Below are 17,887 nucleotides of genomic sequence, written 5' to 3' on the forward strand. Positions count from 1 at the left end.
ATGTCTTCACTATTCCGTCACACACCATTTACACCAAACTGTAAAAATGACCTCAAACTTTAAACATATATAGTCTATAAAATATGACCGGGTTACATGAGGCACAGGGTCAGAAATATATTTCTGTAAAGGTACAGCAGCAGTGTGTTTATAAAAATAAAACCAACCAGGAGCAGGGGATTATTAATTTTCAGCTTTAATTGATTTTATTAATTAAAGTTTATTATTTTATTTTTATTCTTTTGTGACAATGATTTTAAATAAGAAGATGACATGTATTTCTAGACTCGAATATCCTTTAATGCCTTTACAATTACAGATAGTGTTAAGAAATAACAAACATTTTATGTCAATGTCTCAACTGTATATCTTTAGAATAACATTTGACAGCAAGAAGGTCCTGGGTTCGATCCCCAGGTGGGGCAGTCTGGGTCCTTTCCTCCCACAGTTGAAAAACATGCAGTCAGGTTAATTTAAGACACTGATTTCCCCTACAGGTGAATGGGCGTGTGTAGTCCTGGAATCCTGTGTCTGCCCGGCGATGGACTGGCACCCCATCCAGGATGTTACTGTGTGCCTCGCGCCCATTGAAAAGCTGGGATAGGCTCCAGCACACCCAAATGACCCTGATTGGATAAGCGGTTAAGAAAGTGAGTGAGTGAGTTTTCTCTGTTCCAGCATGCCTGTACCTTCACTCTATTAAATACTGTTCATGAGTTAAGGCTTCTCTTCCGACATCAGTTCCTGACCTCAAGAAAACCTCTTTTGACTGGATAGGAACAAATTCCATACCAAAATCCTGGACAGGGTGACAATTCATCACAGTGCTTCAACCACCTTGTCTGTGTAGACGCTCAGCTAGCTGATAGCACCCGGATCTTAGCAGAGGTTGGCTAGCATAATAGACCACTGCACCACCTGAGCGCCCTAGTGTATATATTTTACAACACCAAAACAGAAAAAGTTGGGACAGCATGGAAAATGCAAATAATAAAAAACGTAAAAAAAAGTTTCTTACAATTACTTTTATTTAATTGCAGACAGGATGAATCTGAGATATTTCATGTTTTGTCTGGTCAACTTAATTTCATTTATTAATAAACATATATTTCTGCATTTCAGGTCTGCAACACACTCCAAAAAAGTTAGGACAGTAAAGCATTTACCACTTTGTAATGTTGCCATTCCTTTTCACCACACTTAAAAGACGTTTTGGTGTCAAGGATATCAAGTGATTTAGTGTTTCAGCTTTTATTTTGTCCCATTATTCCTGCAAACACGTCTTAAGATGTGCAACAGTGCGGCCCTTGGCCTTTACGCACTGAAATTCCTCCTGAATCTTTGAATCGTTTAATGATATTATGCACTGTAGAGGGAGAAATATGCAAATATCATCTTTGCTCATCAAAGACCTTTTCTGGATGCTGCTTTTATACCAAACCATGATTACAATCACCTGTTTACATCACCTGTTTGGAATCACATCATTATTTAGTTTTTTCACCTCATTACTAGCCCTAAATTGCCCCGTCCCAACTTTTTTTGGAATGTGTTGCAGGCCTAAAATGCAGGGATGGAGGTATATTAACAAATGAAATAAAGTTGAGCAGACAAAACATGAAATCTTGGGTTCAAACTCTCTGCAATCAAATAAAAGTCAAAGTAAATGTATTTGCATTTTCCATACTGTCCCAACTTTTTTCTGATTGTATATTTATTATTTACTAGGCAAGTAATACAACCTTTAATGAATGTAAGTAAGAAACTAGAGGGTGTCCAATATTCAAACCTGTATGGAAAATGTGAGTAAGGTTACCTAGGGTAATATGACCTAAATGCCACCAAAACACACAACAAAGCAACAAACCAAAAAATGGTACACATCCTCACCATGTAATATCTAGCTGATTGGGTATATTGGCACTTCAATCTCAAATGTAAAAAGATACCTCCCAAAACACACCTGTGTGTATTTTTATATAACACAGGGTCTGGCTCACTCACAAAGCATTATGCTCACTGGTGGAGCAGTGCCAGCATTCCACTATGCTGAGATACCAAACCACTCTCTAAAAGCTATAGAGGTGATGGAGGTGAATGCTGCCCGCATAAAATCTTTTGTCAACATGTTGCAGAAAAAGTCACAGCCACATCCTTCCTCATTGTCAGTCAGCATGGTGTGATATTTCCTCACTGGATACGACAATTTTTTATTATTCCTGTTTGCATTTGGATAACTAGAGGAAAATAAAACCATACAAAAATACATTATAAAAATTTAAACCATGGTATTTTTCTAGCACTGAACAAAATACATAAATAATTCCCAACCATTTTAAAGCCTGGAACAGCCTAGTCCCGCCATTTATGTGAGCCTCAAATCATGTCTTCACTATTCCGTCACACACCATTGACACCAAACTCTAAACATGACCTCAAACTTTGAACATATATAGTCTATAAAATATGACCGGGTTACATGAGGCATAAGGTCAGAACTATATATCTGTAAAAGTACAGCAGCACTGTAGTGTGTTTAAAAAAAATAAAACAAACCAGGAGCAGGGGTTATTAATTTTCTTAATTAAATTATTTTTTTTTTAAATTATTTTGTGAATGAATTTAAATAAATAGCTTGCACTTATTTCAGGAGTTGAATATCCTATGATGCCTTTACCATCACAGATAATAGTAAGAAATAACAAACATTTTATGTCCGTGTCTCAACTGTAAATCTGTAGCATAAAAGCTATAGAGGTGATGGAGGTGAATGCTACCCACATAAAATCTTTTGTCAACATGCTGCAGAAAAAGTTACCAAAAATACATTATGAATAATTTAAACCATGGTATAGTTCCTAACCATTTTGCAACCTGGAACAGCCCAGAACAATAATATTTTTTTATGTATTTTCTCCCCATTTTCCTCCCGATTTAGCGCAGTCAATTTGTCTTCCGCTGCTGAGAGACCAGAATGCATCCGAGGAGAGCACGTGGCTGTACACGCCTCTTCCGACATGTGCACAGCCCTCCTCCTCTTGCCCCTACATTCTGCACAGGTGTCTCTTTCGCAGTATGAAGATCCCACCCGCACATAGTCCGGCCCCCACCCTGCAGATACGATGGCCAATTAGTATCTGCTGCAGGCACGGTTGCCGGTGGCAACGCCAAGTTTCGAACCAAGGAGTTCAGAAACTCTGCGCTGGTGTGCTAGCAGAATATCCCGTGCCACCTGGGTGCCGCCTAGAACAATAATAATATGGGGGCAAAAGTGTTAATATGTCTTTGTGAAGGGTCTTGTAATTTATAAACGATTAAAACAATGCATGATAAAAAAAAATAGTTTATTCTCTTTTCCTATAAACATCTCTAAATTTTTAGCATTATTAATAAGGAGGCACAGTATCGTTAAGGCGGCACGGTGGCTAAGTGGGTAGCACTGTCGCCTCACAGCAAGAAGGTCCTGGGTTCAATCCCCAGGTGGGCCGGTCCGGGTCCTTTCTGTGTGGAGTTTGCATGTTCTCCCGTGTCTGTGTGGGTTTCCTCTGGGTCCTCCGGTTTCCTCCCACAGTTCAAAGACATGCAAGTGAGGTGAATTGGAGATACTAAATTGTCCATGACTGTGTTCGATATAACCTTGTGAGTAACTACCGTTTCTGTTATGAATGTAACCAAGGTGTGGAACATGACGTTAAAATCCTAATAAACAAACAAACAGTACTACGTTAATGTGACACACTAATATGAGGAGTGCCAACAGTAACTCCCCTTGTGAATAAATTGTCGCCTGTTCACTGTGGGAAAGAGGGTTACAAGCCAAGTTCATTAGATGCTTTCATCTAAAAATTTAAATACTGTGTGTCATTCTGCTTTCCCATATGTGATTGAATAGCTGATAATATTAGCTGACATTTGTTACAAATTAGTAACATTTTTAAAATCAATTAAAAAACAATGTTATCAATGCATTTTAAAAAACAATGCAAATCATCACATTTTAGGGCATACTTTAATGGTAGATGGCTGATAGCACTGCTGAGATTTAAACCCAGAAGGCTAGCATAATAAATCGTTGTGCCACCTGAGCATGGTACACCCAGCATGGTATAAAAAACAAGGCTAGATCATGTTCAAAACCCGTTTGTGTTGTTTTTTAGATCATCAATGAGATGAAACGCAAATTAAGTCAAACAGGTATAGATAAACAGGGCTTCCTAAAGAAATTCCATACCGTTCTTGCCTTTAATATCAATCGCAGACATGTGGACAGACCAGACCTCTCTGAATAGGGAGCAAGGGAGGAAAAACATGACTGGCAGGATTAGGTTGGGGTTATGTGACTGCTGGAATTCAGTGGTGACAGACAGATCTTATTAAAGAACAGCATCTCATCGTCGCCGCCCATTGAAGCCTTCGGCAGTACCACTCAGGCCGATAGAAGAATGGCGCGACTGTCGGGCAAGAGGGATAGAGGGCTACGAAAAGCAGAAAAGAGAGGCTTCTCTAATTTGTCTGGGGTGGATCTAATTCCTTAGTTCAAAGAGCTAGGAAGGAAGACCTGCACTGATTGTTCATTCATCTGTGCTTAGAAGGGAGATAAGTCCTCTTTCTCTCTTTCGCTCAATAATTCTTTGATTCTCTTCATGAGCAGGGGCAGCTGTAATCTAAGCATCACTGATTGAAGCTCAGCAGCCACACTGACTTGGGGCTGTTTCATGTTTCACCGCATAACTGATGTAGGAAATATACTCCATTGAGTATTCCTGGAATCCTTTCTTTTCCTGCTTTACCTAATGACAGTAGCATCATACAGTAACATGATTATTTCATTTTGTTTGAGAGAATAGAAAATCTTTATCTGAGGTCGGGAAGTTATTTCAAGCCATACAAATCTTTTTTGCAAAGAACATCAAAGGACTTCTTTGGTTTAAACAACATAAATGATTAGTTGTTTTGACTATGATGTATGTCAGTTCTCGTGTAGTGACAATTCAATCTACGCACCCATGCAATACATGCCAATATTAAATCCATTTTGATTCAACCTGCTTTTTAAGTTTCAAGTTCTAATGGTTGTTAATGACACTTTGAACAAAATACCGTTCAAATTTAAGGTGCCTTACTAGGCAGCATTTTAAGGCATCTAAGAATGAATGAATATAATTGACATTTGTATCCAGTAGTCTACACTTAATAGCATATAAGAGAAATTAAATATCTATTTGTAGACTTTTTTTACAAAATTAATTAAAAACTCAAAACTAAAATCTTATCTTGAAGCCACCCCAGTGTTGTTTTGCAGCATGCTTCGGGACAATGTTGTGTTGACCTGTGATTCTGAATTTGTGTGCTCTCTGGGGAGTTTTTTTTTAAGGTAGCTCAGCAGTTAAGGTACTGGACTAGTAACCACCATTGCCAAGTTGCCACTGTTGGGCCCCTGAGCAAGGCCCTTAACCCTCAATCGCTTTCAGTGTATTCAGCGTAAGTCACTTTGGATAAAAGCATCTGCTAAGTGTCGCAAATGTGGATGCTCCTGTATTTGGCTGCATTCTATTCCTCAGTTCTTAACACTCTCTGGTACTGACTCTAGCACCCCTACAGCATGCTGCCACCACCATGTCTCACAGTAGAGGTGGTATTAGCCAGGTGATGTGCAGTGCCAGACCCAATGCTTACTGTTCTGGCCAAAGTGTTTAATTTTCATTACATCAGACTACAGGATCATTTTCCTCATGTTGCATGCCATGTAACAACTCCAAGCAGGTTGTTATATGCCTTTACTCAAGAGTGGCTGCTATCTTGCTACTCTGCCATAAAGGCTTGATTTATGGAGTGCTACAGAAAATGTTGGACCCTTTTTTAGTGTGACTGTTGGGTTATTTATTAGCCCCCAGTTTAAGGTGCTTTTTGCCCGCAATTGCTTGCATAATTTGGTCACAATTGTAGGACACTTTGGATACAAGTGGATAAAACTATTAGAATTTTAGTCTAAGAATGTTATTTATAATCCAACGTAAATGTAAACGAAAACTTGCACTACAATAATCTCACTTAGCAAAGACTAACCAGAAGTTTTGTAGCCAGCATGCTCTCTCACTCACTTTTTTAACCGCGTATCCAATTAGGGGGATTCTGGAGCCTTTCCCAGCTTTTCAATGGGCACAAGGCACACAGTAACACCCTGGACAGGGCGCTAGTCCATCGCAGGGCAGACACACATACACACACACACAGCCACTGACCTACAGGGCAATTCAGTGTCTCCAGTTAACCTGACTGCATGTTTTTGGACTGTGGGAGGAAACCGGAGCTCCTGGAGGAAACCCATGCAGACACGGGGAGAACACCCCCGTGTTAAAATGCCTCAAATTGTCTGTTCAGAAATAAGGTTCTTACTTTTATATTTTTAAAGAGGGGGGTTGATTTGATTTAATTTGTTAAAGTTAAGGGGAATTTAACCCCAAGCAGGGCAGGCCCATACAGCTCTCTGTAAGTACTGCTGGCCCCAATACACAGACCAAGCAAAGACCTGTTACAGCAAGTGCAGCAGGCCTCAGTAGGTATGTGCAAACTGACATGTTTACACTTCCCTCCATCAAACACACATTCTTAAATATTTCTTGACACTGTCCAGCCCCAAGCAATATTTTTTGTCTGAGCTATGAGTTCATCCAATCATTAAAAATTAGTGCACATATTCTTATCTGTATATTTTTACTTTCTAAGTTTAATTAAAGCAAACTATTATTCTAGGAGTCTGACAGTCGAGGGCTGTATTTTTGGTTGTAGTGTTCACATTGTAAACTTTAGAAGTAAATTGTGCATCATCAATTTTAGCATGTGTATTAATTGATTGTTTTTTCAGTCTTATTATACTAAATACATTACAGGTGGTACAGTGACACAGCTAGTAGAATAGCCAGAGTTTGCATGTTCTTTCAGGGCCTTCCAATCATGCAGGAGATAAACTGGATACTTCAAAATTGTGCCTGTGTGAGTAAATTAGTAAATGTGTATGGGGTTAAAGACCAGCAATAGACTGGTGCCTGTTCTAGGGTGTTTTGCTGCCTAAACCACAATGGTTTCATGTAATACTGACAGGATAAGGGTTAGTAAAGTAAATGAATTAATAACTAGATTAATTTAGCATAGTGGTGCGGCTGGTGAAGTAGGTGCTGCACAGTGACATGGGTCCTTGGGACCTAGGTTCTTATCTAGCCTTAGGTTACTCTCTTTAAGGAGTTTCACTTTTTTTTTTTTTCCGCTAGGAACTCTAGTTTTGGAGGCCAGTATAAATTGGCTGCTCAACATTACCCCTTGTGTTAGAGAGTGAATTAATGTGAAACCTACAATAGACGAGAACCATGTCTATGTTGTATTCAGTTTCGGATAGGATATTGCCGTAAGGTGGTAAAATAAAAAGATATAAGTAATACTGAATAATAATACATGTAGCTTTATCTTTGTTTTGAACATTACCTCTGTATCATGTCTCTGTAGGCAATCTGTCAATGTTTATTTCCATACCTTATCACACCTATCTCACTGGACCATACAGCAACGGAAAACACATAATGTTTTTTAAGTATCTTTAATATATCTCGCTGTACACTGCAGGTGTATGCGTATAAAATACTGCATTCCTGCTTTCTCTCCTCAGTGTTTCCTTAAAGGCTCTGGCCGGGTGTGTAAGATTTATGTTTTAATTTGATGTATGTGGAAAATGTACGATTTTTTTTCTCATAGCTAAAAACTAAAAAAGATAGACCATGTATGGTTAAAGAAAGTGCTTGGGGAAGGGGAGGTTTTCTCTTTGATTTCTAGAGGAAGAAAACATAAATCAGAGTAAGGCCAGATCCGCCGGGCCTTTAGGCCATCAGGCGGAGAAACGCAAAACCAGCCAGGGTTAATGTAAGTGCAAGAAAAGATTTATTTAAGTTGCTCCATTATCATTTTTTACACTTAAACAAAATGTCTCCTTTGTTGAAGCAAAACTCTAAATTATTTTGGAGGTCTTTGTAAACTTTTTTAACCGCTGAATGGGCCAGCTGAAACAAAGGATGTTTTGTAGTGTTGAAGGAAATAGATAAGAACTGTCAAAGATAGTTAAAAGGTCATGTTTTCAGTTGATGCTGATGCTGTACAATGTGATAGATTTTTCTATTTAAAACTTTACATTATTGCATTTTGCTTATATAGAATCAAAGTAAATATGTAAATATGTATTGTGGTTTATGAAACAACTTATTATTATCATTAGGGATAGTGGTAGCCTAGTGGGTAGAGCTTTGGACAATCAACTGAAAGGTTGAGAGATCGAATCCTTAACCCTCTCTGTTCCAGGGGTGCCGTACAATGGCTGACCCTGCGCTCTGAACCCACCTTCCAAACAAGCTGGGATATAAAGAATTCCGTTGTACTGTACATCTGCATATGTATATATTACAAATAAAGGTATTCTATCTCTGACAAAAAAATTAAAAAAATTAAAAAAACTGATTTTGTTGCTTTTATTTTCACCCATTTACTAATTAGATTAAATATTTACTTACACAGATCCACAAGATGTTAAAGCAGCTAATTACAGGTTAAATGTATATATAAAGATATAAAAATTAAAGTGGCAACACAGTAACTTGGTGGGTAGCACTGTTGCCTTACAGCAATAAGATCCTGGGTTTGATTCCCAAGTGGAGTGGTCCGGGTTCTTTTTGTGCGGAGTTTGTATGTTCTCCAAGTGTCAGTGGGGGTTTCCTCTCACAGTCCAAAAACATGCAGTCAGGCTAATTGTAGCTACTAAAATTGCCCTCGGTGTGAATGTGTGTGTATATGTTTTCCCTGTGATGGACTGGTGACCTGTCCAGGGTGTTTCCTACATTTCACCTGGTGACTTGTACACACCTTGACCCTGAATAGCATAAAGCGCTGGCAAAACAACAAATGAGTGAATGAATATTGAAAGATCATCTGTTTCTTTTAAACCCTGGATCCCAATTACATGTTAAATAAGATGCCTAAAGAGAAGTTTAGTCTTAGTTTAGTTTTAGTCTTAAATTAAGAGTTGAATTTCTTCCCTCACCTTTACTTCTTTAACAACCACCCTGATCATTGTCACAGTGGTTCTGACACTAATAAAACCAGTGGACAAACAAGGCAGGAATACACTGTGGATTACACATTTGTGAGGATGTAAGTGAAAAATTATTCAAATTTAAATTTGAATTTGACTCTCATTTTTAAGGGACTTTAAGGGACTTACAAGGGAACCCTTGTAATTAAGAGCTTTAAATAAAATTACCTCCAAATAATATAAAACCTGAATCTGAATATTAGTAAAATATTCTTTGAATAAGCTTAATCTTTAGTTTGTTGCTTAGAGCTTTGGTTCACTGCACAGCGATCTAATGACTGGCCTTTTCACCTTCAAAATGATGCCTCATGTTAAAAGTGCAGGTTTTTTTTTGCCACAGGCATATGATTATCATGATAAGGCTGCCTCCCAGTGGATTCATAATGCCAAAGATTTGTAATATAAAACTGAGAAAATCAAGGCCACATCATGCAGGCTCATGTACTGTACATGTACAGCAATATCAATATGGATCCAAGTACAGATAATATTAGCACACTACAGCCCCCCAAATTTAATTTGTTGTATAGCTGAACCACTGATGTGATGAATATAAGGGCAACACAGCAGTTACACAAAGCCTCATTATTGCACAGAGATATTACAGAGCCAGCAGGGGCTTGTTTAATATAAATCTCATCAGGTAAACTCATCTGTGTATGTGTGTGTGTGTGTGTGTGCGGACACTGGGTGGTTGGCTTGCTCTGCTTGCGGCCCAGCTGTGACAGGGCTATTTTTACTCGGGCAAAGCATGCTGTGATAGCTCAACACCATGTGCGTCTGCACCAGCACGTGTTCCGGCAGACGGAGAGCGACTTGATGATATTATTACTTATTATTAAAATAATCTCCTGCCATCTGTCTCATCACACACTGGTGCCAAATTACGTACATACCTATAAAATATCTTGTCTCACCCAACAGCTCACTTTTTTCATTCGGATATAAATACATGAGGATCACAGATCCAAACTTGTTTGAACAAGCTTGTTTGTTAACCCATTTTTCATTTCATTTTTATTCATCCACTGGGTCCAATATATTGTAGTCTCCCACTTCATTCCAAAACCAAACATGTCTGTGCAGACGCCCAGCAGGCTGATAGCACCACTGAGATTTAAACAGGAGTCTCAGCAGTGGTGGGCTAGCATAATAGATTGCTGTGCCACCCGAGTACCCTTAGTTAACCCAGAGATCTGCTATTGATGTGTCATACAGCCAAATTTCAAGTTGCCCAGAAGTTAGATACTAACATATATATCGATCAGCCATAACATTAAAACCACCTCCTGGTTTCTACACACACTGTCCATTTTATCAGCTCCACTTCTCTACATACTTTTTTAGCCTGCTTTCACCCTGTTCTTCAATGGTCAGGACCCCCCCAGGACCACCACAGAGCAGGTATTATTTAGGTGGTGGATCATTCTCAGCACTGCAGTGACAATGACATGGTGGTGGTGTGTTAGTGTGTGTTGTGCTGGTATGAGTGGATCAGACACAGCAGCGCTGCTGGAGTTTTTAAATAACATGTCCGCTGACTGTCCACTCTATTAGACACTACTACCTAGTTGGTCCACCTTGTAGATGTAAAGTCAGAGACGATCACTCATCTATTGCTGCTGTTTGAGTTGGTCATCTTCTAGACCTTCATCAGTGGTCACAGGACGCTCCCCACGGGGTGCTGTTGGCTGGATTTTTTTGGTTGGTGGACTGTTCTCAGCTAACAAAGCATGCATAGAAACAGTTGGACTACAGTCAGTAATTGTGGAGCTACAAAGTGATTCTATATGGTAAGTGGAGCTGATAAAATGAACAGTGAGTGTAGAAACAAGGAGGTGGTTTTAATGTTATGGCTTAGAGTTTGTATATACTGTATATGTATATACATATATGATATGTGGAGCTTTAGGCACTTATTATCATTTCCAGGCATAAAAAAATTATTACAGATTGTGAAAAAAAACCAACTGCTGCTACGTTTATTTCTCTTTATGGTCCACTGGATAAACCAAGAGCCAGCCGCTGCATGTTTAATCCTGGATGTTTCCACAACTTTGGCTTTGGCTTCTTTCCCACTGCAGCAGGCCTTTCAGAAGCGCCAGCTCCCATCAGCACATTCAGAGAACAAGACCTATGTTAATGCCAGAACAGAGCTGTGCGGCCCTGCAGCCACCTCATCCATCAAGGGTGAGGAAAGGCCTGGCCAGAGGCTGACCAAGGTTGGTTACTGACTAAAAGAGCCTTTGACAAAAAGAGGTTGGCATATTAGGGCAAGCACAAAATTCATTCATCATGGCAGGACAGCACAAGCGGTGGAGAGTGACACAAATGAGCATGCTCAGAGACAGAGGGTTTTAATCATGCTGGTCACCTCGGTGCTAAGAGCTTAAAGCTAAACACTGTGGATAATTTCACAATGAACAAAGAGTGCTCTCTCTTTCTTACTCCACCCTTTTATGTGAGACTAGTCCCTTACTACAATTTTTCTCTCCTGTCCAGTGTGATGTCATGTATTATTGTAGGTATTTTACAAAAATGAAACATGCTCCCTGAAGTCTCACGGACTCTCTCTTCTGTTGATGAGTGGGGGTCTTTGCTTCAACCCATTTAAGTGTGATAAACCAACAGCAAGTGTTGCGTAATATACAGCACCATGGCTGTAGTTTAGCTCCAGAGTGAAGCGGATTAAAGGGTGAGTTGGAACCGCTCACTATTGTTCCTGTCTAATGGCCCAGAAATTGAGCTCTGTTTGAAGTTAGACTCTTTAAGAGTGTGGGCAGAGGCCATGGGCGGACTAACAGGCCTCTGAGCAAGTAATTATGGGCCATGGCAGGCAGCGAGCTGGTGCCGCAAGGGCTTTGAAGACTGCTGAGGTCACTAGAGGTGAGGCCCAAGTCTTACAGGAAAGGAAAACACACAGAGGCAGGATTCATATTCATCTCATAACACATAGCGGGTTCAAATGAATGAGTGCGTCAAGATGACTAGCTGCTAAAAACTGCTTAAATAAATGAGCTTAATCATTTTTGCCACAAAAAAATAATATTTGCAGTGGTTCATAATGAATGTAGAATTTATCAGAAACAGCTACCTCAGGTACATTAAATGTACAGTTTTTCACTAAAACTCAACAGAAAATCTTAAGGCTGGTATATGAGTGGTGCAGCTCTTGAGTTCAAATGTCAGCTGTGCTGACAACCTGGCCAGGCATCCAACAGGCACAGCTGACAATGTCTGAGGGAGCAAGGTCAACAGGGTTCCTCATTGCTGATGCAAATGCGGCCTTTGCCTCAGCCGCTGGCTGGTGGAGGCACCTGCACAAGCAGTGGGGAACTCACGGAGGAGCATAGTGTGTTTCTCTGTTGCGATATAGCCCTCTGTGAGACTCCACCTCTGGCAGGTTGGCTGGGCGATTGATAGTCTGCAGCTCACCTCAGTCAGGGCATGAGTACTGCATGTGATGTGTCATATATCCGTGAGGGAGTTAAAAACGTAAGTATATGAGTACATTGTGCATCCAGAAGAGTTACACTCAAATTATTCCAATTTCCAATCGGCACCCTGTATGATCTGCACAGTATAGTAACGTTCCTATAGTTTACTGTACATTAGTGTAAAGATCATTTTAACGCCATGCTTTCAAACTGACACTTCATTATCATGTTGTTAGAAATATACCCTTTATGTCACTTTAAAGGGGAACAATCTGTATGAGCAACGCACTCCAAAGTCTCTGATTAATTGGAGTTTACTGTACATTAGTGTAAAGATCATTTTAACGCCATGCTTTCAAACTGACACTTCATTATCATGTTGTTAGAAATATACCCTTTATGTCACTTTAAAGGGGAACAATCTGTATGAGCAACGCACTCCAAAGTCTCTGATTAATTACAAATTATAATTGTAATTAATTATACTAAATCTAGCATATTTTTATTGTTTTGTTTATGCATTTTCTCCCCTTTTTTCCCCACTTTTTAGCCTATCGAATTACCCAATTGCATTATGCTTCCTCTCTACTGATGCTGATTTCCACTCCTGATTGAGGAGAGCGAGACTGACACACGCCCCCTCCGACACGTGTGCAGTAGCCGACTGCATATTTTCACCTGCATGAGGCGAGTTCATATGCAGATCAGAGCCACACCCTGATCATTCATCGACTCTGTGCAGGCGCCATTAATCAATATAAAAATTGTCTCAGTTATGAGGTCCCTATCCGGCTCCCACCCTGTATGAACAACAGCCAGTCGTTGTTCATGTAGGCACTCAGCCCAGCCGGATGGCAGAGCTGAGTTTCGAACCGACGAGTTTGAAGAATCAGCTTTGGTGCGTCAGCATGTTTTCCCACTACGCCACCTGAGCACCTAAATCTAGCATTTTTAAAGTTGACTTTTTGCACATTGTTGCATTATACAAGATATCAGCTGCTCAACAGTCTGCTGTCTGCGGAAGTCTGATTCTCCTCTTCATCATGCACCATGTACAGTATTTTCAGTAGGAGACAGATCTGGACTGCAGGCAGGCCAGTCAAGCACACACTCTGTGGCTCTGATTGTGGTCTTTGCACCTTGTGATGACTTTTTTTACTTTTGGAACAGATAACTCAGCATACAGTGCCACTGTCTTTCAGTCCATTTAGAAAATAACTGATTTATGGATTTCAGGTTGCATCTCCCAATGCAGTCTGAGGGCCTTGCCCTACACAAACTAAAAGTTCTCTGGATATCCAGAATCTTTTGACAATATTATGTATGGTAGATGGTGAAATACTTAAACTGTTTAAATTATTAAATTGGCAAATGCTCTTTTTGGACTTAATGATAATTCTCTTATGAAGTATGACACAAAATTTTTACTTATTTTTTGCCTCTGCCCTATTATTTGAGTGGGTTGCAGGCATCACATTTAAAATGTGTTTATATTTACCAAATATAATTAAGTTGTTTAGCCAAAACATTTAAAACATTTGGTTGTTCTTCATTTGCACCAGTTAAATAAAGGTAAATAAAAAACATATATTTAAATATCCTAACCTTTCAGAAAATAGATTTGGATTTGTATATACACTATATATATATGTAAATGAGATATTTGAGACAAATATGATTAATTTTAAACTCAATCCTGGGTGCATGGTGTATAAGAAGTTACATTTATACAGTAGTAAAATCATCAGAGATTGTTAGTGAAGAATATCCATGATATTTGTAAATCTGCATCATAGTCAGATCCTCCAATCCCCCACTGCTTTGTATCTTCGAATGCTCATAACAAGGTTAGGGAGATTGGATTAGAGCAGGGTTTGAAATTAGCTGTGTGGGTTATCAAATCAAACAACAGGATATATAATCAAGGAAGAGGGTGGGCACATTCTTTATTTAATCACAAGGCATCTGCACTGGTGAGAATGAGATCTCTTCCGATAGGTTAATGTGCTGCCGTCCCGCTAATTCGGTTTCATTTTATTTATATGCTCTGTATTATGCATATGTATTCATGACTGAATATGACATAATTCCATTTTTTGTCAATTTATTGAGGTAGTCTTTGTTAGCTCCTTGATAATAGGATCGAAAAAATGGAAATGTCTGGGTGCACGCTGGAAAAAGTAGCTGAGGATAAGCAGCATTGTATACACATCCAGGATCTTTCTGTAAATGAAATAGCATCTGTAAAATCAGCAGTATATAAAGATAATAAAATATATAAAGATATTTCGAATGAGTAATGCAGATTAAATCTTAGTTGCAATATAAGTCAAAAGTCATGACTTTATTGTCACATTGGTTTGGGACATGGCTCAAGTTCAACTATGTTCAGCATGATGTCTGAAACAGGAATCTGGAGGAAATGTATCCAGACTTTGGTTTCCTCTTTCCAAGCCACGCTTGTGGCTTGTGTGTAGAAGAGGGAATAAAACTGAATAATAAAACTTTGGTCTAGTTGTTCATTTTTATATTAGTTTATTATTTATACACTGTTAGCCCGGACTTTATATTTAATCAAACATTTTTAGTACAACATACATAAATTATTTAAGTTTTTTTGCTCTACTATAAAATGCAGAGTACATTGTACTAATTTGAGTACACATTTAAATGTGCTAAAAGATTTAAGTTTACTAAACAAAAAAAATTACTTTTCTATCAGATTAACTTAAAAAAGTTAAGTTAAGGTAATAAAACAGAAAAACGCCACCATTTACATGTAAATCCGCCTTTTTTCAGCTTGCTGTTGGTGAATCAGGCAGCCATTTGTTTTAACTTTTGTAACCTGTTGTTGCAAATTACTTTTTACTTTTCATTGAAGGCTTTTTGCAAAAGTAAACTTGTCTTCCTGAAATGTCTTTTGTGAAGTGGAACCTTTGTTAAACTAAGTGGACAAACATTTTCTTCCTCATTATGCTATTTTTGAGTAGCATGTACACCAGTCTGATGGGGCTTTTTCATCTTCCGTCTAATTTTGGTAAGTGTTGTACTTTACTTAACAATTTTGTTTAAAATAAATGATCTTAATGTTGACACTAAATAAATAATCAAACAGCGCTGCTTTATTTGCCGTATTTAGGCTTCATGCTAGCATGTTAGCATGCTAGCCTTCATACGAAGCAAAGAGTGTGCTGGCTTGCTTTATTTTAATCCTTAAATTAATGCTATTAATGTTGATTTTAATACTTCTGTTTCTTGTTTCTTTTTGTTGTTTTACAGGTTCATGGTTACTGTGAGGAGCTGTTTGTGTTTCATCAGAACTTTATATACAGTTTGTACAGCTTTAAAGATGTTTTCTTGAAATGTTGTATTTTAAGTAAATACTTCTGAAGGGAAATAAAGAAAAACATTTTTATAATTGTGTCTGTTTTTCTATAAACATTTGTAATTCATATTTAAAATGTAATTAACATGAAAACTAAGAAGAAATCAATAGTTTTTTCCATTGAGCTCAAGATAATAAGTAGAATTATTGGGAAAAGCCATTGGTATAACAAAAAAAAGTTTAATCAACTTGCCTTTTAGGTGTAATAACTTAATGTTTTAAGTTATGCTAACTCAAGTTTTCATTATACATTACTTAACTTTTTTAAGGCAACCGGTTTCCTAAAATTTTTTAAGTAGATTGAACTTATTTGGGCTTACAGTGTATTAAGCAAAGGTCACAGACAAAATGTCAATTAATTAATAACTGATTTTAAACACAAAACAATTTCCAGTCCTTGACTACAGCTTACTCTGTTGGCCTCCACCCACCCCAATGTGAACTCTGGCCAATAACTCACTCCAATTTGTACCTGTCCCATGAAATAGAAGTGTTGATGTAAGCCTCATGGCATGTGATTTAGTCACCCAGCATGCACATGTGCACATTAGGCAGCTCCCCTTACCTGGATCAGGGCACTTGTGGCCTCTCTCAAGAAGTTTATGGGCTGCTATTTTATTTCAGGAGCTTGTTAATACCTCTGATTTTTTAATTAAGATATTTAACAGGGTCACTCTTGGCAGACAGCAAGTTAACTGCTCAAAAAGTTATGGATCAGTATACACTGACAGCCTATATCAGGGACAGCAGGAGTCGTTAACTTGTGCAGAAAATGTCACAAGCTGCTTGGCAGGCAATCAGAGCGCATCCTCCTGATGGATCATAAAAATCATAAATAATCAAGCGTATAAAAATCATGTACAACTTTATGCTTGACCACAGTCAGCCTGCTGTCTGCTGCCATATTTAGCATTCATCTCAACACCAAATATAGTATAGTATAGTGTGTGCTTTTACTTATGACAGGTCAATCATACGTGACTTATATAGCAGCTATCTGGTCTCTTAACTTACTAAAAGCTATAAAATGATTAATTCTAAAATGCAGTGATTTTTTTTATGTTTGTTTATTGTTAGTTTTTATTAATGTAATATGATTGTAATTTTTTAACATGCTGGTATGTCTTACACCTATGTCTTATGACTTTTTAAAATGTATATAAATTGCATATTGAGCAGACATGCTTATTAAAAATATCACTTTTGCTTTTGTCCCAAACTACTTACCACTGTTTGTACCACCAATTCATGATACAGCCAATATAGCAGGTCAATTCTCAGACTGCTAGTAAATGGGTACAATATAAGTAACATGAGTAAATTAAAAATAAACTTCATTTAAATCTTGATTAACATTGTTAAATTATCGGCATTAAGCATACACTTTACCCAAAGCAACGTACAGTACTGTGACAGTATATATTGTCTAAGAAATTGAGGTTTAAGGGCCTTGCTCAAGGGCCCAACAGTGGCAACTTGGCAGGGGTGGGGCTTAAACCAGCAACTTTTCCATTACTAGTCCAGTAACTTGACCACTAGGCTACAACTGCCCTTGTTATATTAATGTTTGTTTTTAATTACAGTTTTTCTCAGTCGATTTGGTACATTTCTCACATCATGATTTACATTGGCATCACAACAAGTGCATTTCTCAAAACAGTTAGTGCAAACAGCAAAACTCAATGAAATACCTGCAAAAGCACGTACCTCGCTCAGAATTCTTTGTTTTTGCCTCAAAAGCAAATATTTATGTCAATCAACTTGTCAGTGCCATCAGAATGTCTAGTCTGTGTGTCATTGCCTATGAACGAGGCAGTCAAAATACTTAGTCATGTTGTCAGTGCAACAGTGTACACTGTAAGTATATTCTGATGGAAACTAGCTAAGCTTTTGATTACAAGAACGCTGCACATTCTGTGGCATATCAATTGAAAC

The sequence above is a fragment of the Trichomycterus rosablanca genome, chromosome 5 (assembly GCF_030014385.1).
Source record: "Trichomycterus rosablanca isolate fTriRos1 chromosome 5, fTriRos1.hap1, whole genome shotgun sequence".
In the NCBI taxonomy this organism is placed as follows: Eukaryota; Metazoa; Chordata; class Actinopteri; order Siluriformes; family Trichomycteridae; genus Trichomycterus; species Trichomycterus rosablanca.